Source organism: Bufo gargarizans, unplaced genomic scaffold (assembly GCF_014858855.1).
Source record: "Bufo gargarizans isolate SCDJY-AF-19 unplaced genomic scaffold, ASM1485885v1 fragScaff_scaffold_293_pilon:::fragment_2:::debris, whole genome shotgun sequence".
Lineage (NCBI taxonomy): Eukaryota > Metazoa > Chordata > Amphibia > Anura > Bufonidae > Bufo > Bufo gargarizans.
In genome coordinates, this window is record NW_025334084.1 from 862058 (window position 1) to 884071 (window position 22014).

The 22014-nt window shown below is 42.4% G+C and overlaps 1 pseudogene; it reads left to right on the forward strand.

Annotated features, from left to right (window-relative positions):
* Positions 1–2608: 2608 nt before the first annotated feature.
* Positions 2609–7917, forward strand: LOC122922377 (annotated as a pseudogene).
* The last annotated feature ends 14097 nt before the right edge of the window (positions 7918–22014 follow it).

A 22014-nucleotide genomic window follows, 5' to 3' on the forward strand; every position in this document is an offset into this window, starting at 1 on the left:
CATGTCCTATTATTGCCCGCAAATCACGTTCTGTGGCTCCATTCAAGTCAATGGGTCCGCAAAAAAAAAAGAACACATACAGAAATGCATCCGTATGTCTTCCGTATACGTTCCGTTTTTGCGGAACCAACTATTGAAAATGTTATGCCCAGCCCAATTTTTTCTATGTAATTACTGTATACTGTATATGTCGTATGGAAAAACGGAACAGAAATGGAAACACACCGGAAAAAAAAATGGAACAACGGATCCGTGAAAAACGGACCGCAAAACACTGAAAAAGCCATACGGTTGTATGAAAGAGGCCTAAGGGTCCATTCACACGTCCGTTTTTTCTTTCCTGATCTGTTCAGTTTTTTCAGGAACAGATCAGGACCAGATCTGGACCCATTCATTTTCAATGGGTCCTGGAAAAAATCGGACAGCACAATGTGTGCTGTCCGTTTCCGTTGTTCCGTTCCGCATGTCCGTTTAAATATAAAACATGTCCTATTCTTGTCCTGAAAAATCGGATCCTGGTACAATACAAAGTCAATGGATCCGCAAAAAACGGATGACAATCGGATGTCATTCCGTATGTCATCCGTTTTTTGCGGATTCCGTTCCAGGAAACACATAACAATTTTATTTATTTATTTTTTTTCAATTTTTTTTCAAAGAAATCCAAACAACTTTATTTGATTATTGAAATGTATACATGTTCCCGTTTTTTGCGGATCCGCAAAAAACGGATGACATACGGATGACATACGGAAACATTTTCAGGAACAACGGATCCGCAAAAAACGGACCGTTTTTCAGGATGAAAAAAAACAGGACGTGTGAATGGACCCTAAAGGTGAGTTAGGGAAAACACAAATGTATTAGTGAGTGCCTAGACGGGCAGGTGTTTATTTTGTTTTGTTCTGGCATGCTGGTGCTGGAGTCTCACCTTCCCCAGTGATGATATAACTGGGGATTGTTCACCTGTTTATGTTGAAGTGCCCACAGTAAAGTACAGTATGGACTTTAAACCTCCTGTTTGAGGTGAAGTCTGTCATTGTCGATCCCTGAGAGAGAGCGATCCCTTTCATATGGTGGAGGATGCTGGCAGTATCTATGCTAAAAGGGCACAACGTTGTTGCTAGGGGAAACGGCATGACAAAAGGAGCAGGTGCTGCTGAATGCCGCTAATCCAGATACTGTTGCCATCTTGCATGAAATTGAGTTGGACATTTAAAGGGCTGGAAACTCAATGTCTTGATAAAGCTGCTGCTTTGTTACTGTGTTGGAATTAAAGGGCCGGAAGCCTGTTTGCCCGGTGAAGCTGCTGTTCTTGCTAATCTGGACACTTCTGCTGTGTTGCAAGGAAAACTTGCTAAAATTTAAAGGGCCAGAAGCCCAAGTTGCAGAAAATGTGTTGCTACAGGACTGTCTGTTGCTATAAGAGTGGATTGAGGATCTCAACAAGCAGCTGAGGCAGGCCAATGCATGGCAAAGAGAGACTGCTGTGGATGAACCCCTACAAGCGAATGGCAGTCCATCAGGTGAAGCAAAGTATTGGTGGGAATGTTGCCAGCTGGAGGACTGTGCAATGGATGATTGGTTGATCAGGAGATATGACAAAACATATGAAAGATCCTGCAATTTGGTGATTTGGGAAATCCCGCTGGGAGTCATTCTAGATGCTCGCCAACAAGTGTCCCGGGTTATGCCTGCCATACTGGACTTCTTGGATAGGGGGCCAGAGACAGATACCATGGTGGCTCTGACCTTTTGTAACGGACTATGGCTCTGTAAAGTGGGAGCTCTTGAAATGTAAGATCCTGGAGGTAGAATTTGTGCTGGGTAGAGAATTTCCATTTTTTTGGCAGCTATGGAGCAGAGATAGAGATTCCAATTGTGCGGCTGGAGAATCAGAGGAAAAGTGTGTGACTCATCATCCTGAGAGAGAAGACTGGATTCAAGGTCAAGGCGATTCCCATGGCAACCACTGCATTGAGGAGCCTTTATGTCATCATGGCACCAGGAACCAAGGGCAGGAGGTTCCCAAGATCCAGGAGAAGGATGATTACTTTGGGGGAGTTGTCCCTGCAGCACCAGCACCCACATCTCCCGGGAGTGCAAAACCCATGACGTCAAGTGCAGGCTCGGACTGGCCCACAAGGGTACTGGTGAATCCCCTGGTGGGCCCCTGAGCAAAGTGGACCCCTAGTCTCCCACCCCCTGAACAAATGGCACATGAGACATGACACACTATAGTTACTGCACTAGATATAGATATACTGTAGATATAGATAGGCAGTGTATAGCACCACAACCAGCCTATTTTCATATAATATATGGGTAGATAATTTAATAAACTTCACAGTTTATTACTATTGATGCGATCAGGTGGCCAGCTAGTACCTTCTTTTCCCAGGGACTTACCTTCTCAAATTTGCTGTGGAGACCCCCATAATCAATCACCTTGTAGCGTCTTGCTGCTGTGTGAGCAGGGATTATTTGAATGTATCTGTACGGTGGGCCCTAGGCACCCCAGTCTGACACTGGTCAAGTGGTAAGACCATTCCTCTTATTACTGGTGTAGGAGACAATGTGATAGTGAGCAAGGCTCTGGAGGTTGGGCATGTTACTGACCAGGGCTCTACGACCTCAGAAGCAGTCGCTACCTGCTGAGCCGGTAGGTGTTAAGACACCGGGACTAGATACTGCGACAAAAATGTGTGACATTGTGGTAAATAACAGTCTAGTCCAAGCACAAGCATTGTTGGACGCAGGGAACCAGGTGAGCTTGGTACATGCCAGCTTGGTAGCTGGTGACTATGAGTTGAACAAAATGCTAAGTGTGCCGGACATACATGGGAATAGCAAGTATGATTTTGTGGCTCTCATTGAGGGTGAGACTCCAGTGATAACTGGGACTTATGAACATGATGGTTCTAACAAGCTCGTGCATGATGTAAGGTTGGGAGGTGATTTCCCCTTGTTCTGGGAGCTGTGGGGAAATGGAGACCTTTCTGCAGTAAGTAACATAACTCCTGCAGAATCTGCACCTATCCCTTTAAATGAAGGTGTAAGGGAGTTGCACAGTATACACAATCGTTTCGGTGAAACGACCATTAAAAACAATGGTTCAGAGTGAACATGTCAACTTAACTGAAAGGCATGATGAAAATGTAGGGTCATCTGAAATATATGATGATTATTATTACATCCCCTTTCCTATGCAGCTTGTGATCGGGGAAAAACCTCACCCTGCTGGTAAAATTGTATGTGATTTAAAGATGCTGATTAAGTTTTAGAGCACATAGCTGAGGGAACCTACTGTGATAAATGTGCAGTAAAGTGTGGCAGTGCTGCAGGGTGTAAACATTTACAAAGAAAAATTGTGCACTACAATGGAAAATGCAATTGACAATATATGGCTAAACCCTCACACTGATATTAAAATGAGACTTTCGCCAATATATTCTTATATCAAGAACATACCGGAGCCAACGCACCCCGTCAAGGTCTCTCAAAGTGGCACGGGACCTAACGGTAACCTGCCTGTGCCGTATGGGCAATTACAGGGGCCGTATGGGCTATTACAGGGGCATAAAGTCCGACACACAGCGAACATTGCAGGATTTGCTCCCCCTATTATATATGCGCAACAGCATATGGGGATTTGAGCATCTTTCTGCCTTTTATGACAACATTATTTAGTTATTTTGTTAGTGCTGAAGGGTGTACCACATGTACCAGGTGCGGATAAGCAGTCTTCACAGTTTTCTATGGTTAGTGAGCTCGGGTGCAGGGTTGATGAAGATGAATTATAAGCCACAGAGGATGCCAAGTTGCGCTTAGAAGTTAATCTGCGAGCTCTGAGGGCACAATTTGAGAGAGATCTGCAAGGACATGATGAGCAGAGGGAGGACAAGAAGAAACAACTTGTCAGACAAGTAAAAGAAATGGAAGCAGAGCTTGAAGATGAAAGGAAGCAACATTCATTGGCTGTAGCAGCCAGAAAGAAGCTCAAGATGGATCTAAAAGACAAATTGACTCTGCAAACAAAAATTGAGAAGAAGCCATCAAACAACAGCGTAAATTGCAGGCGCAAAGGAAGGATTCCCAGAAAGAGTTGGAAGACACTAGAGCATCCAGGGATGATATTTTAAGTCAGTCTAAAGAAAATGAAAAGAAACTTAAAAGTCTGGAGGCGTAGAGGATCCATATGCAGGAGGAGAGCAGGGCCGTCTTTAATATTGATTGGACCCTGGGCAAGAATTTACTTGGGCCCTCTGGATCCTGCCTTCCTACACCCTAGCATGCAATCAGGCCCTCCACCACAACACACAAAAAAATAAAAACACACACCTCGTAGAGTAGTAAACTTTAATAATGATGAGTGTTCCTTGGCAGTAATGTAAATACTGCCTTTTTTTCTGAAAAGGCAGTGTTTACATTAAAATGCTTGCCGAGACATGCTATAGACACCAGAACTGCTACGTTTAGCTGTTGTGGTTCTGGTGACTATAGCGTCCCTTAATATAGAGAAAAAAAAGAATCAGCACAAAAGTATCAAATTAAATGGCTTGATCATTATTAAAAAAATGTAAAAACCACAACTTCTGGCACAAATATATAGTATTTTTCAGATTTTTATTTTTTTCTTTACAATGTGCAGGTAGTTCTGTACTACTAACCCCTCCATCCACCCCTACATACAGGGTAATACAGTGCCACATACCTCTTACATCCAGTGATGTCTCTTTGATGTAGATGTTCTCTTTCCTCATCTTCTCCTTTCTGACCTTTAGACCAGACCACCATTTTTCTGCCATTTCTCGTCTGCAGTTTGACAAACAAAATCTTAGTTTACTACTTTTCCATCATCCTCCCTTCTTCTGGACAAATCATCCTACCACCCCCAATACTGTGCCGCTGTGCTCCCCAATACTATACTGCTGAAACAGATAAACCCCCTGGTAATAGTAGTACCATGCAGATAGTGCCCTTAAATAATTATTGGCACACAGTGCCCTAAAGTAACTGCGCCCAGAAAATAGTGCCCCTGACACTAATAGTGCTTCCAAAAGTCCCACCAATAGGAATAATTATCTGCTAGAGCACACATGGTAGTAATAGTGCTTCTACAGTGCCCCCAACATGTCCCCACTGTGCCCCAGAAGTAATAATGCTCCCATAGTGCCCATACTAGTAATCATGTTCCCCATAGACCCCCAGTAGTAATAAAGCCCATCATAATGCCCCCAGTAGTAATAATTCTCCTTATAGTGTGCAGTACAAAAAATACCCCCTTTTAATGCCCCTATTCTGACTCCAATTATTGTAATAGCGATTTATTCCTAGTGAGACCTCTATGCCTGGCCTGTGTAAGTAGATATAATCACTGCGGACAATCCTTATCAAATAGCTTGAACTCACCAACACCGAATTTATCCATGTAAGTTGCTTTATTCTGTAAGCCAGATAACAGTACAGCAGAACAGATGGATTCCAGTATTGTGCGGTCAAAAGATGATGCTTTCATAAGCGTACATGAGAATGCATGTGTACCTGTACATATGGCTGGAGCAGTATGAAAATACAGGAAGTGAAGTACACAGAAGAAGGGGTGGAGCAAGGAAAGGAAATTAATCACAGATATCAAGAACAAGAAAAACAAGTGCATTACCAAAAACGGCCACTGGATGGGAGCATATAAACAAATATAGAATATCATATGAATTAAACTATATAGATTTTAACTGCGTAGCAGCACACCCCCAGTTGAGCTAATGCCCCCATAGGGCCCCTGTAATGTGCCAGTATAAAATACTCCTATATAGTGCCCCCAGTAAATGCCCCATAATGCCCCTCTCCCCTTCTTCCTAGTGCCCCCCATAATGTACCAGTTTAAAATGCCCCATATATAGTGCCCCAGTAGATGCCCTCAGTGTCCCCCATAATTTTCAAGTATAAAATACCCCTCTTAGTACCCCCATAGATGAGCCCATAGTACTCCTCTCTCCCCTTCCCCATAGTACCCACCATAATGTGCCCCAGTATAAAATACTCCTATACAAAGCCCCCCATATAAAAAAAACCTTCTTTGTGGCCTCTGTAGAAGCCCCCATAGTGTTCCTCTCCCCATTACCCATATGAAATACCGCTTCTTTGTGGCCTCATTCGATGCCCCCAATAATGTGCCAGTAAGTGCCCCCATAGTGCCACCCAATAATGTGCCAGTAAGAAGTGCCACCAATAATGTGCCAGTAAGAAGTGCCCCCATAGATGCCCCCACAGTGCCCCCAATAATGTGCCAGTAAGATGTGTCCCCACAGATGCACCCCAATAATGTGCCAGTAACAAGTGCCTCCATAGATGCCCCCCAATCATGTGCCAGTAACAAGTGCCCCCATAGTTGCCCTCAATTGTGTGCCAGTAACAAGTACCCCCATAAATGCCCCCCAATCATGTTCCAGTAACAAGTGCCCCCATAGATGCCCCCAATCATGTTCCAGTAAAAAGTGCCTCCATAGATGCCCCCCAATCATGTGCCAGTAACAGGTCCCCCCATAGATGCCCCCCAATCATGTGCCAGTAACAAGTGCCCCCATAGATGCCCCCCGATCATGTGCCAGTAACAGGTGCCCCCATAGATGCCCCCAATCATGTGCAAGTAACAAGTGCCCCCATAGATGTGCCAGTAACAAGTGCCCCCATAGATACCCCCAATTATGTCCCAGTGACGGGTGCCCCCATAGATGCCCCCCAATCATGTGCCAGTAACAGGTGCCCCCATAGATTCCCCCAATCATGTTCCCAGTAACAGGTGCTCCCATAGATGCCCCCCAATCATGTGCCAGTAGCTGTACTGCTCAGGCTGCGCGATGAAGTCATCCTGCCGCCTGCACCGGCCTGTGAGCCTATTAGAGGAACAGGGAAGGGAGACGCCTCTCCCTCCCCTGCCTCGCCGAAGCACTTCCATCTGTATCGCTGTCCTGAGGACGGCGATACAGATGACTATGGAGATGAGTGCTTCCACAATGGAAGCGCTCATCTCCCTGTGCCCTGCCGCCGCCCCCCACATCACCAGTGGCCAGCGCTCAAGAGGCAGCTGCCTTGGGTCCCCCAGGACCAACTGGGCTCGGGGCAGCTGCCCCTCTTGCCCCACGTTAAAGACGGCCCTGGAGCTTGCTGTGGCAGAGCGTGCCAAAAGGCCAGCCCAACTGGAAGATGAAATTGCAAATAGCAGTGGTAGAGGTGCTGGCTTTAGAAGAAAAGATATTTAGAATCTCGCATTGCACAACTGGAGGAAAAACTGAAGGAGGAACAGGGTAATACTGAATTGGCCAATGACAGACTGAGAAAGGCTACTCTCCAGATTGACCAGATGAATGCTGATCTGAATGCAGAATGTAGTAATGATCAGAAGAACTTGAATGCCCGTAAGCAATTGGATCGACAAAACAAGAAGTTAAAAGCAAAATTGCAAGAATTGGAAGACTCTATTAAATCCAAATTCAAGGCATCCATCACAGCCTTGGAAGCAAAGATCGCACAACTGGAGGAACAGCTTGATACTGAAACAAAAGACAGGTTGCAAATAAACAAGTCCGTCGCTCGGAGAAAAAGCTGAAGGATGTGCTAATGCAACTGGAAGATGAAAGGCGCAATGCTGAACAGTATTAAGACCAGGCAGAGAAAAGTAATGTTCATATGAAACAGTTAAAGTGCCAGGTAGAAGAGGCAGAAAAAGAAGCACAGAATACTGCAGAAGACACAGACAAAGCACTTAAAGGGACACGGGATGAAACTTCCTCTGGGTTTCTCAAAGAGAACGGTGGTACTCCTACATCTGCTGCTGCAACAGAGAAGAGTGGGGACTACATTGTACAGGGAACCAACTGTGTATCAGACCTCTCTCATCAGGACTTGGGAACGTAAGCCTGCAGAGGTTCTGTGTGGTCTCAGCCAGGAGGGCTGAGGGGCCAAGGGGCTGTGTGAAAGCCTGAGTTTTGGGGGACCCATCGACACCTGCGGAAAGAGGTTTGCATGGTCAGAGTCGGGAGGACTTCTGGACTATATCCCCCCAAGGTACTGGTGTAGGTCACAGCCAGGAGGCTGCTGGACCTTCGGGCTGAGAAAAGCCGGATCTTATCCTGTGTGTGAACTACGCTTAGAGGGGAGTTAGGGAAAACACAAATGTATCAGTGCCTAGACGAGCAGGTGTTTATTTTTTTTCTGTCATGCTGCAGCCAGACACTTCCTCTTCCAGTCAGGGGAATGTCAGCTCCAGTAAGCAGGGGACCAGGAGAGCAGGGCAGGCCAGACAGGTGCTGGTAGTGGGGGACTCAATTATTAGAGCTACAGATAGGGCAATCTGTCACAAAGACCAGGATCGTCGGACTGTGTGTTGTCTTCCTGGCGCTCGAGTTCGACACATCCTGGATTGGGTTGACAAATTACTGGGAGGGGCTGGAAAAGATCCAGCGGTCATGGTCCATATCGGAACCAATGACAAAGTTAGAGGTAGTTGGAGCGTCCTTAAAAATGATTTTAGGGATTTAGGTCAAAAGCTTAGGGGAAGGACCTCAAAGATAGTGTTTTCCAAAATACTCACCGGTACCACGAACCACACAACAAAAGGCAGCGGGAGGTTAACAAGTGGCTCAAAAACTGGTATAGGAAGGAGGGGTTTGGGTTCCTGGAGAACTGGTCCGACTTCTCTGTTGGCTACAGGCTCTATTGTAGGGATGGATTGCACCTCAAAGAGGAAGGAGATGTGTTGGGGGAGAAGATGGCTAGAACGTTGGGGGAGTGTTTAAGCTAGGGACTGGGGGGAGGGTAATGGGACTGGGGGAGAAATTGAAGGATGGACTAGAACAGCTCAGAAGAAAAAGTGTAGGGTACAAAATGTACATAAGCCTCTTAAATGTATGTATACTAATAAAACTGGGGAAGAAAAACAAACGAACCAGCACCTCCATAGTAAGTAAATTTGAGAACGCAGGTGCACGCTACCTTGGCTGAAACACAATGTGATTAGTAGAACTACAAGTAACAGCACACTGCTAGTCAATCGCACAAAGATATAAGCAAATACTAAATGAAAAATAAGCTGCTTGTTGGCCATACTTACTGCAAGGGCAGTTAGAAGCTCTTTGCGCATATAATTGATCAAAAATATGTCAGGCCCATCTACCGAACGACAAGGTGGCTTCTCATCAGATGGGGCCTACTCTAACATGCCTCTCCTGGGCTTACAGCCTACAATCTGGGAAAAGTATCACCCAGCTATATCCTACACATGCCTCTTATCATTCGGTAGATGGGCCCGACATATTTTTTAACAATTATATGCGCAAAGAGCTTCTAACTGCCCTTGCAGTAAGTATGGCCAACAAGCAGCTTATTTTTCATTTAGTATTTGCTTATATCTTTGTGCGATTGACTAGCAGTGTGCTGTTACTTGTAGTTCTACTAATCACATTGTAATATAACTGGGGAACTGGAATAAGTGATGAGTGAGGAGGACTATGACATAGTGGGAATAACTGAGACATGGCTTGATGATAGCTATGACTGGGCAGTTAATGTACAGGGTTACAGTCTGTTTAGAAACGATCGCCAAAATCGGAGAGGGGGAGGGGTCTGCCATTATGTAAAGTCCTGTATAAAGCGCATACTCCGGGAAGATACAAGTGAGGGACATGAACATGTGGAGTCACTGTGGGTAGAAATACATGGAGGCAAAAACAATAATAAATTACTAATAGGAGTTTATTGTAAACCACCTAATGTACCAGAGTCCACAGAAAATCTGCTACTAAGTGAGATAGACGAGGCGGAAAATCATAATGAGGTCGTTATTATAGACTGGGAAACTGAAACTTGTATATCTCATAAAGGAAACAGGTTCATGGCAATAACCAAAGACAATTACCTTTCCCAACTGGTTCAGGACCCGACTAGAGGGATGGCCATACTGAACTTAGTAGTAACCAATAGACCTGACAGAACAACAGATGTGCAGGTCAGGGGACACCTGGGAAATAGTGACCATAAAGTAATAACCTTTCAATTATCATTCAAAACAGTGTTTCTTCAGGGAGGAACAAAAATACCAAACTTCAAAAAATCTAAATTTAGCCAACTAAGAGAGGCCATATGCCTAACAAACTGAAAGTCCTCAAAAATAAAAAAATACAGCCACAAAATTTGATATTTTTAAAAGCATCCTAAATTCTAATTGTGAGAGGTACATAACGTATGGGAATTTAAAGGTTAAGAAACAAGAAAAAAAAAACATGTGGATAAATAGAACTGTAAAGAAAGCAATAAATGACAAAAATAAAGCATTTAAATCACTAAAACAGGAGGGTAGCGAGGAAGCACTCAAAAACTATAAGGAAAAAAAATAGAATATGTAAAAAACTAATAAAAGCAGCCAAACTAGAGACCGAAAGAGAGCAAAACTAACTCTAAAATGTTTTTCAATTATATAAATGGTAAAAAGTATAAATCTGAAGGTATCGCCCCTCTACAGAGTAATGAGAGAGGAGTTGCACAGAGCAATGAGGAGAAAGCAAAGTTATTAAATATTTTTTCTCCACTATATACACTGAAGAAAATAAACTGTCAGATGAAATGCAGAATATAAAAGTAAATTCCCCATTAAAAGTGCCCTGTCTGACCCAGGAAGAAGTACAGCGGCATCTTAAAAAGATTAATATAGACAAATCGCCAGGACCAGATGGCATACACCCCTGTATCCTAGATGGCATACACCCCTGTATCCTAAGTATATAAGCATATTAAGTAATGTCATAGCCAGACCCTTATTTCTGATATTTAAGGACTCTATACTGACATGGAGTGTTCCACAGGATTGGCACATAGCAAATGTGGTGCCAATATTCAAAAAGGGTTAAAAACAGAGCCCGGAAACTATAGGCCGGTAAGTTTAACATCTGTCGTGGGTAAACTGTTTGAAGGTTTTCTAAGAGATGCTATCTTGGAGTACCTCAATGAAAATAAGCAAATAACGCCATATCAGCATGGCTTTATGAGGGATTGGTCATGTCAAACTAATTTAATCAGTTTCTATGAGGAGGTAAGTTCTAGACTTGACAGCGGCGTATCAATGGATGTCGTATATCTGGACTTCTCCAAAGCATTTGACACTGTACCGCATAAAAGGTTAGTATATAAAATGAGAATGCTTGGACTAGGAGAAAATGTCTGTATGTGGGTAAGTAAATGGCTCAGTGATAGTAAACAGAGGGTGGTTATTAACGGTACACACTCAGATTGGATCACTGTCACTAGTGGAGTACCTCAGGGGTCAGTATTGGGCCCTATTCTCTTCAATATATTTATTAATGGTCTTGTAGAAGGCTTGCACAGTAAAATATAATTTTTTGCAGATGACACTAAACTGTGTAAAGTAATTGACATGGAAGAGGACAGTATACTGCTACAGATGGATCTGGATAGATTGGGCAGGTCATGCACATGGGAAGGAATAATGCAAGTCACCCATACATACTAAATGATAAAACACTGGGTAACACTGACACGGAAAAGGACCTAGGACTTTTAGTGAACAGCAAACTAAGCTGTAAAAACCAGTGTCAGGCAGCTGCTGCCAAGGCCAATAAAATAATGGGTTGCATCAAAAGGGGCATAGATGCCCGTGATGAGAACATAGTCCTACCACTTTACAAATCACTAGTCAAACCACACATGGAGTACTGTGTACAGTTCTGGGCTCCTGTGAACAAGGCAGACATAGCAGAGCTAGAGAGGGTTAAGAGGAGGGCAACTAAAGTAATAACTGGAATGGGTGGACTACAGTACCCTGAAAGATTATCAACATTAGGGTTATTCACTCTAGAAAAAAGACGACTGAGGGGAGATCTAATTACTATGTTTAAATATCTCAGGGGTCAGTACAGAGATCTCTCCCATCATCTATTTATCCCCAGGACTATTCCTGTGACAAGGGAACATCCTCTGCATCTGGAGGAAAGAAGGTTTGTACGCAAACATAGAAGAGGATTCTTTACGGTAAGAGCAGTGAGACTATGGAACTCTCTGTCTGAGAACGTGGTGATGGGGAGTTCACTAAAAGAACAGAGGGGTCTGGATGTATTTCTGGAGTGTAATAATATTACAGACTATAGCTACTACAGATGGGTCGTTGATCCAGGGAGTTATTCTGATTGCCTAATTGGAGTCGGGAAGGAATTTTTTTCCCCCTTAATTGTAGAAAATTGGCTTCTACCTCACAGTTTTTTTTTTTGCCTTCCTCTGGATCAACTTGCAGGATAACAGGCCGAACTGAATGGACAAATGTCTTTTTTTGGCCTTATATACTATGTTACTATTTTACTATGCTAGTGCTGGAGTCTTACCTTCCCCAGTTATGATATTACTGGGGAGGGTTCACCTGTTTATGTTGAAGTGCCCACAATAAAGCACATTATGAACTTTAATCCTCCTGTTTGATGCGAAGTATGTCATTGCTGACCCCTGGGAGAGAGCGATCCCTTAATATATATATATATATATATATATACACGTTTTCACTATCCAAGAGAAAATTGTAGAATTGAGTCTCCCCTCCTCCCCTCCCCTGGATAAAGCTCCTTGCAGCCTGTTTATTTTTTGTAAATTACCTTGATTGAATAAACATTTGGTGGTTGGAAGTGAGCTAAGGCCACTCTGACAAAACTGAGATCTTTCAGGTTAGATGACAATCCCTTCTTCTTATGCCACATTTTCTGGACCCACAATCTGTCTACATGTATACCCGAGTCACAGGTGGAGTCATGTGTAGTGAGGACTTTTCTGAGGATGGGAAATCAGAAATTTGCCATGTAGTGGATGCTGGGGTTTTAGCCACCACTTTAGCTCTTTGCCAGTTGATGGATACATCCAAAAATCCCCATCTTTAGGCTCTTCTGACATCTGTTCTAAGGAGTGTGTATATCGTCTATAAGATATGTCCCATAGTAATACCTATAATAAAGATAGGAGATCCAACACTTTCATGTCATAGCAAAAGGACACTTTGGAGTGAGGAAAAAGGTGACTTGCCCACTTCATTATTGTGTCTCTCCTCTCTGATGACAAATTTATTGTTAGCGGATAATAGTTTATGATGAAACCATGTATTACAGCTCCTGAGTTGGGACTAGTTTTGACGCCTTCTAAATGATCTACAATCCATGATCTTGTAACAGCTGCATGTTTGTGTCCAGAGCCATCAGAAGCTGTTTGGAGGACACCTTTACTCACCAGTCATCAAAGTATGGGATTTCAGACACACCTTTCATCCTTAGGGACTCTGTGAGACCTCCTATGATCCTTATAAAAACTCTGGGAGCAAATAAAACGCTGATGGGCACGTACAAGTTCGTATATACTGTGATTCTAACAAATTGCCTGTGCCTGGGTAACATGGGGTTCGACAGGCAGATATCCATGAGATGTATTGCGTTCGTCCTTCATCAAAAATACCCTGACTGATTGAATAGTCTTCATTTTGAATTTCATCTTCACCAGGAACTTTTCTCTAAAGTTGCTACTTGTTCTAATAACTCATTTTACAAAATACTTAGAGGAGATGAAGATGACATGGATTCTTGTTTTTGTCAAGGACAAAGATATCTGGAAGGAATTTTCTGAATTCTAGTGCATAGATTTTTGTTATTCTTGGGGAGACCCTCTGATTGGGTCTTGTACCATACAAAGGAGATTTTTTTTTATCTCCACATCCATATGCCTAGTGTCAAGAGATCAGAAAATGTCTGTCTGGGTTTCAACTTGAAGATTTTCTTTTTGCCCCCAAAAGGATCTAACAGGTGCTCTTCTTAGTGTCTGTGAACTTTACTCCATTGCCATAGATCAGAGACTCTAACATTTTCTCTACTCGAGGACCAAACAAAAAACCTGTGTAAGGGTCCATTCACACGTCCGTTGTTTCTTTCCTGATCTGTTCCGCTTTTTGCTGAACAGATCTGGACCAGATCTGGACCCATTCATTTTCAATGGGTCCTGAAAAAAAATCTGACATTGTGCTATCCGATTTTTTTCAGGACCCAATGAAAATGAATGGGTCCAGATCTGGTCCAGATCTGTTCCGCAAAAAACGGAACAGATCAGGAAAGAAACAACGGACGTGTGAATGGACCCTAAAACAGTGTAACGACATATTGCAGAAATAGTTCTTGAATGGTACACAAGCAGGTCAATTAGCTTTTCTAGAAGCATGAGTGCCAAAACCCAGAGGAACATTTTACAATGTTCATAGGAGCATCATAGATGAACCCTGATGCACACTTCAATAAAGGTAAGTTTCGTGCACTCAGCCAGATTCATCATGTTTATAAGACTATTGTGTAGAACAAGGGAGGAATGACTGGACTGTGCTTAATTATAGATAAAGGACATCTGTGATTTAAGCAATGGTGTGTTAGGTGGAGGTATATATGTGTCTAATGTGCACTTTGATCTTATGCTTGAAAAAGGCATTTGTATTGCTGAAACGTCGCATTTTTGTATGGTGGACATGACTGAATAAACGGTTTGGAGCTACATTTAGAGCCTGTGATGCTGTGGTCTTTTGTTCATGTGAACATTCCAGATGTTCATCTGGTGATCATGGGCACAGTGGGTAATTGACTGATTTTTGTGGATTTTAGATATATATATATATATATATATATATATATATATATATATATATACAGCATAATAGTAAAGCATTTTTATTTTTTTTTGCTGTTGAGAATTTTTTTTTTAGCATTTTACCAGTGAACATATTCAAAATCAGCTATTGCAGAAACTATTCCAGATTACTGTCAGGAAAGTTAATTGCCCACAAAAGCTTTCCACTGTGGAATAAATTAGTAATGATTAGCATTTCCAGTCTTCTGCTAATAGTTAGTAAGATTGTGTACATCTTGTATCAATGGACCATAGAGCCAAATTAACTAAGCTCTAAGTAATGTTTTGGGTATTGTTCAATGAATAATTTTAGTGTCGCTATTAATTAATGTAACAATGAATTCAAAACAAAACAGCCCTGAACATAATGTGACCATAGATAAAAAATGGAAGTGGGGCACTCACTTAGAAGTATAGGGGTCTAATTTTTATTGAGGTGATTAAGATAGTGACAATGGATATCACTATAACACAGTAAAATAGCGTATAATGTATTACATCAGATATCAAAATAATCATAAAAGTGGAGCAGGATAAAATTAAGGCACTATCGACAATAAACAGTACATGTAGCTAAGTACAATAATAAAACCGTTAAAAATACTGAAAATGGTAAGATATATGGTTAAATATGGATCCCAATAAATACAATTATAAGTTCATGTATCAACCGTAGGGACATTCACTAACTGAATCCTGAGGGATAATTCCGTATGGGGCAATTCGTTCCGGTAACCAGTCTTTCAAAGGTGATCTCAAAGAAATATGACAAAGTCCCCAGCGTATGCAGCTAATGAGATATTACTGTAGATCAGTTTAGCTGCTACTACGCACAGCGGCGTCCCGCTGTAATTGCGATCGCTTATGAGTGGAATATAAGTCCTTACCCGAGGCTCCTGGATAGCGGTTCCTCGACACGGTGCGTTGATGTACTGCTCCGGTCTCAAGGATAGATGTCCTGTTTTGAAATTCGCGCCGATGGAAATGTTTGTTGCACGAGGTGTATGTGACCTGCGTGGTGTAGCACCGATAGTTGCGGTGATAACTTTGGCGCACAGGCAATAGTTTTCAGGTTTCTCGGGCTAGTGGACCCACTCGTCCTGGAGAGGGGGGGATACCAAACGCGTTTCGGGGATTTACAAGACAGACCCCTTCTTCGAACCACTGAAGAAGGGGTCTGTCTTGTAAATCCCCGAAACGCGTTTGGTATCCCCCCCTCTCCAGGACGAGTGGGTCCACTAGCCCGAGAAACCTGAAAACTATTGCCTGTGCGCCAAAGTTATCACCGCAACTATCGGTGCTACACCACGCAGGTCACATACACCTCGTGCAACAAACATTTCCATCGGCGCGAATTTCAAAACAGGACATCTATCCTTGAGACCGGAGCAGTACATCAACGCACCGTGTCGAGGAACCGCTATCCAGGAGCCTCGGGTAAGGACTTATATTCCACTCATAAGCGATCGCAATTACAGCGGGACGCCGCTGTGCGTAGTAGCAGCTAAACTGATCTACAGTAATATCTCATTAGCTGCATACGCTGGGGACTTTGTCATATTTCTTTGAGATCACCTTTGAAAGACTGGTTACCGGAACGAATTGCCCCATACGGAATTATCCCTCAGGATTCAGTTAGTGAATGTCCCTACGGTTGATACATGAACTTATAATTGTATTTATTGGGATCCATATTTAACCATATATCTTACCATTTTCAGTATTTTTAACGGTTTTATTATTGTACTTAGCTACATGTACTGTTTATTGTCGATAGTGCCTTAATTTTATCCTGCTCCACTTTTATGATTATTTTGATATCTGATGTAATACATTATACGCTATTTTACTGTGTTATAGTGATATCCATTGTCACTATCTTAATCACCTCAATAAAAATTAGACCCCTATACTTCTAAGTGAGTGCCCCACTTCCATTTTTTATCTATTTATCTCTATCAGACTGGGTGCTGTCTGTTAGTGGGTGCACCTCTGCTTGGATCCCCTTCTCATTTTGGTGCGACATTTCCCCTGAATATAATGTGACCATAGCATTCATTCTATTGCCTGTATCATACATGTTTGATTGCTTGAAGGGAATCTGTCAGGACTCAGGAGCTTCATGCTTCCTGTGGTCGGCCTTATGATTCCAACACATTTTTAAATTGTATTTTCTCTGAAACAACGCAGAGTTTGTCCACCTCAGCACAAAATCTGCAACAACTTCTCTGCTGTGGAAGTGCAAATACAGTAACACTCTCTCACTACTTTGTATTAAACTCTGATGATTTAGAGCAGGCACAGGATCCTGGTGCAAAATCTTACTATATATGCCCCACAATTCTTTATGGGATAAACCTTTTAATATTTTTTTTTCTATTTTCATAACTGTGTGAAAGCATGTTTTTCTGTGGGAAAAGTTGCAGTTTAATTTTTAATTTAATTTGTTTTAGTCTCCTCTATATGAAGTTCCTACAGTGGATTTATATCATTCTGTGTTATATTCTCATCAGCAACCTACAATCAACTGGTTGATGCGCCGAAAGTCTATTATGTTTTTTATGTTTTTAGTGATGTACAATAAATATTATTTTTATGGTATATACTATAGTCCAGAGCTCTCAGATATTTGAGTGCCCTTCATACAATAGATTTATTTTTATCTTTTTGATTCGGGTGATTCCAGAGGAGTGCACCGAGCCCATAGGAGTTCCTCAGGTGAGCCGCTAATTCTTATATTTGAAATTCACAATACTTTGCATGGAAAAAAATGAAAAAAAATGAAAAAAAATTTCTCTGTGCATTAAAAATGTCTGTAGAGTCTACAGAGCTAGGTGAGGGCTTAGTTTTTATTGGTATGATTTTGGGGTACTTTTTTCACTATTATTTTATGGGGTGAGGTGCCCAAAAACAGCCATTAAGCCAATTCAACCATACAGGATAAATAATTTTACAGTCAGTAAAAACAAAGAAGATAGTGATCAGCACTGCTGAGGGCGGATAAATCAAACAAAAGGAATTGTGTTGCTCATGAAGTCTGTGTTATATGGTTGCTGCGGTTGTGCTCTGACAGAACAAAGTCCTAATAACAAAAATAAATACAGTAGAGAAAATAGTCATGGCACTCACCAGTATAAACTCTTCTTTCTTTATTTCTCCATATAAAAACAAACAGGGTAGTCAGACGAGGGGTGCCCAGGGAACATCTGTTTCGGGGTGATCAGTGCTTCCTCAAAGCCTACATAATGACCCGATTGTGTACTGGTCTAATTGATCATTAATTGATGTGCAGTGCAAATTTACCAATGCAATTACTGTCAATACAATTGTGGTTCCAGTAACCTCTCTATAGAAGGTGTGAACTGGGTGGTAAAGGATTTCATTAATTGTTGAACAAACTATGTGGTGTATATCAATTCACAGCATACAAGCAATCCCTCCTCATATTCAAATCCTCATTCGCTGATGCAAAACAGGCCTGCTTCTCATCTCTCATATCTTCCCTGGCCCACAACCCTAAACAACTTTTTAACACTTTACACTCCCTTCTCTGTCACCCAGTGCCCCCACCCTCTCCACTCTTCTCAGCTGAGGACTTTGCCAAATACTTCAAACAAAAGATAGTCAACATCAGAGAAAGCTTCAGTACACAATTCCCACAGACCCTCTACACAACTGCTCGGTCCTCTTCTCCCAAAACCCGCTTCTTCACTATTACAGAAGAAAAACTCTCCACTCTACTCTCCAGATCAGATGTCACCACCTGTGCACTTGACCCAATCCCATCCCATCTCACCCCTAACCTCACCACAGTGTTTATCCCAGCCCTAACTCATCTCTTCAACCTATCACTAACCTCTGGTGTCTTCCCCTCTGCTTTTAAACATGCTACCATTACACCTATCCTCAAAAAGCCTTCACTTGACCCATCTTCTTTGTCCAGTTATCGCCCCATATCACTTTTTCCGTATGCCTCAAAGCTAATTGAACAACATGTCCATTCTGAACTGCCCTCTCACCTCTCCTCCTGCTCCCTCTTTGACCGCCTACAATCTGGCTTCTGACCCCACCACTCAACTGAGACTACCATTACCAAAGTCACCAATGACCTACTAACAGCCCAAACCAAAAAACATTACTCTGTCCTCCTTCTCCTTGACATGTCCTCTGCCTTTGACACTGTCGACCACTCCCTTCTGTTGCAAACTCTCTCATCTCTTGGCATCACTGACCTGGCCCTCTCCTGGATCACATCATACCTCACAGACCGGACATTTAGCGTCTCCCACTCTCGCACCACCTCCTCGTCTCATTCCCTCTCTGTTGGTGTCCCGCAAGGCTCTGTCCTAGGACCCCTGTTCTTCTCTATCTACACTTTTGGCCTGGGACATCTCATAGAGTCCCATGGCTTTCAGTATCACTCTTATGCTGATGACACACAGATCTACCTCTCTGGTCCAGACATCACCACCTTACTATCCAGAATCCCACAATGCCTATCTTTCATATCCTCCTTCTTCTCCTCTTGTTTTCTAAAACTTAACATGGATAAAACAGAGTTCATCATCTTTTCCCCATTTTGCTCAACCCCCCCCAACAGACCTATCTATCACGATCAATGGCTGCACTCTCTCCCTGGTGAACCAAGTCCGCTGCCTTGGAGTGACCTTGGATTCTGCCCTCTCCTTCCGACCGCACATCCAAGCCCTTTCCACCACCTGCCGCCTCCAACTCAAAAACATCTCCCTCATCCGCGCTTTCCTTAACTTTGAATCTGCGAAAATGCTTGTACATGCCCTCATAATCTCCTGCCTAGACTACTGCAACATTCTCCTCTGTGGCCTTCCATCTAGCACTCTTGCACCTCTCCAATCTATCCTCAACTCTGCTGCCCGACTAATCCACTTCCCACACTGCTACTCCTCTGCCTCTCCCCTCTGCCAATCCCTTCACTGGCTCCCCATTGCCCAGCGAATTCAGTTCAAAATACTAACAAATACATACAAGGCCGTCCACAACCTGTCCCCTCCCTACATCTCTGAGCTACTTTCCCGATACATTCCCACATGCACTCTCCGATCCTCACAAGACCTCCTTCTCTCCTCTCCTCTTATCACCGCCATGACCAACTTCACCCGCACCTACTGTGTCCTTCTTCCATACCATGTAGATTGTAAGTCCTCACGGGCAGGGTCTGAGAAACATCTCCTCTCTCCTTCTGTACCAGCTTGTAACTCGTCTTGTTTATTATTAATGCAATTGTCTGTATTATGTATGTATACCTCTTTTCATATGTACAGCGCTATGGAATAAATGGCGCTTTAATAATAAATAATAATAATGATGTGATTTTTTTATCTTTTTTTGCCCCGGCAATAGATTTTATATAAGGAAAACCATTTGTAGCTTATGTGAGAGATTCCAGGAACACTATTGTTCTATTACAACAGGACGTAGAGCCATGTGATTGAATTGAATTGAACATGTAAAAGAGAATTATGCGGGCAATCCCAATGTGTTGTGATTTGGAAGTGTTTTAAAAGTAAAAGCCCTGGTAAATTGAGATCGCCATAAAGTACTATTGTAAAAATAGACTAGGTTAATAATACAAACCAGAGCCAGGGGGTCCAATAGGTTTCAATAACAAAAATGTTTGAGCATGTTCCTTTAAGAAATAATTGCATTTGTAAATTTGCATGCTGTTTAGTATGAATTAGGCCTCATTCACACGACCGTATGGCTTTTTCAGTGTTTTGCAGGCCATTTTTAACGGATCAATTTTTTGTTTCAGTAGTGATTCCGGTTCCGTTCCGTTTTTCCGTTCTGTTTTTCCATATGGCATATACAGTATACAGTATGTACATAGAAAAAATTGGGCTGGGCATACAATTTTCAATAGATGGTTCTGCAAAAACGGAATGGATACGGAAGACATACGGAGTACATTCCATTTTTTTGGGGAACCCATTCACTTGAATAGAGCCGCAGAACGTGATTTGCGGGCAATAATAGGACATGTTCTATCTTTGAACGGAAAGGAAAAACAGAAATACGGAAACAGAATGCATACGAAGTACATTCCGTTTTTTGGGCGGAAACATTGAAATGAATAGTTATGTATACGGATAGTATACGGAACGCAAAAAACGTTTGTGTGAACGAGCCCTTAATGATGTGTAGTGCGCATATGGCTATATTAGACCAGTGCACACAGTTAATATGCAGGCTTTGAGGAAGTGCTGATCAGTGCGAAACAGCTGTTACCTGGGCGCCCCTCGTCTGACTACCCTGTTTGTTTTTATACGGAGAAGTAAAGGAAGAAGATTTTATGCTGGTGCGTGCCATGACTATTTTCTTTGGAAACAAATACTATATTTTACTATAATATTACATTTTAATAGTTGGGGCATTTTCAGATGCAGCAATACCGAATATGTTTCTTTTTTATAGTTTATTCATTTTCATAGGTAAAATTTGTAAAGGGAAGTGATTTGATTTTTACATTTTTTTAAATATTTTTAAAACCTTAGTTCACTTTTGTTTTCTTAGTTCCCCAAAGAGTATGCAAAGGGAACCCCCTTCCTCTGACCAACTTTCAGATGCTGCAGACACCAGTGACCACAGCTTATGAGGAAGTACAGTAAATAGAACAGAGTTGTCTCCAATCCTAGTCACAGCAGGCAAGCATGGAGCAGGCTCAGCTTGTGAGTAGTGATCGAACCGTGCGTTCGGGGCGGGCTCCATTCACTTTAATTGCAGACGAACCTGAAAACCTTCAGGTCATATTTGCAGCCAGCAAACATTTACTAGAAGTAAACAAATAGTCCCACAACATGGACAGTGATATACCAGAGGGGGATCATTGGCAAAAATTCCCACAAAAAATATGTATTTTAATCAGGGGCCATTTTTATGCGTCTTAAAGGGAAACTCTCAAAAATGTGCCCTGCTGGAGTCTAGAAAATTTTACTTCCTATCGGTTTGACAAATGTGCAGCACTCCATGTTTTTGTGTCCTGCAGATTCCATTTAAAAAAATGCATACGTTAACGTAATTTTTTTTTCTACCATGGAACTGTATGGTGAATGGACGCCACTGTACGGCCTCAGTCTGAGGCATCTGTTAATGCATACATTTTTAGTATGCATTAAATGGATGGCAAAAATAGGATGTGAACCCAGCCCTAGAGTCAGAATAAGCACCAGTACACAGCGGAGCAGCGTGGCGGAGAGGGGAGGCTGCCATGTACTGACAGAGCGCTGCCTGGTCCTGGTGGTCAGGGAGGAGGACTGTGTTTCCCAAGGATAA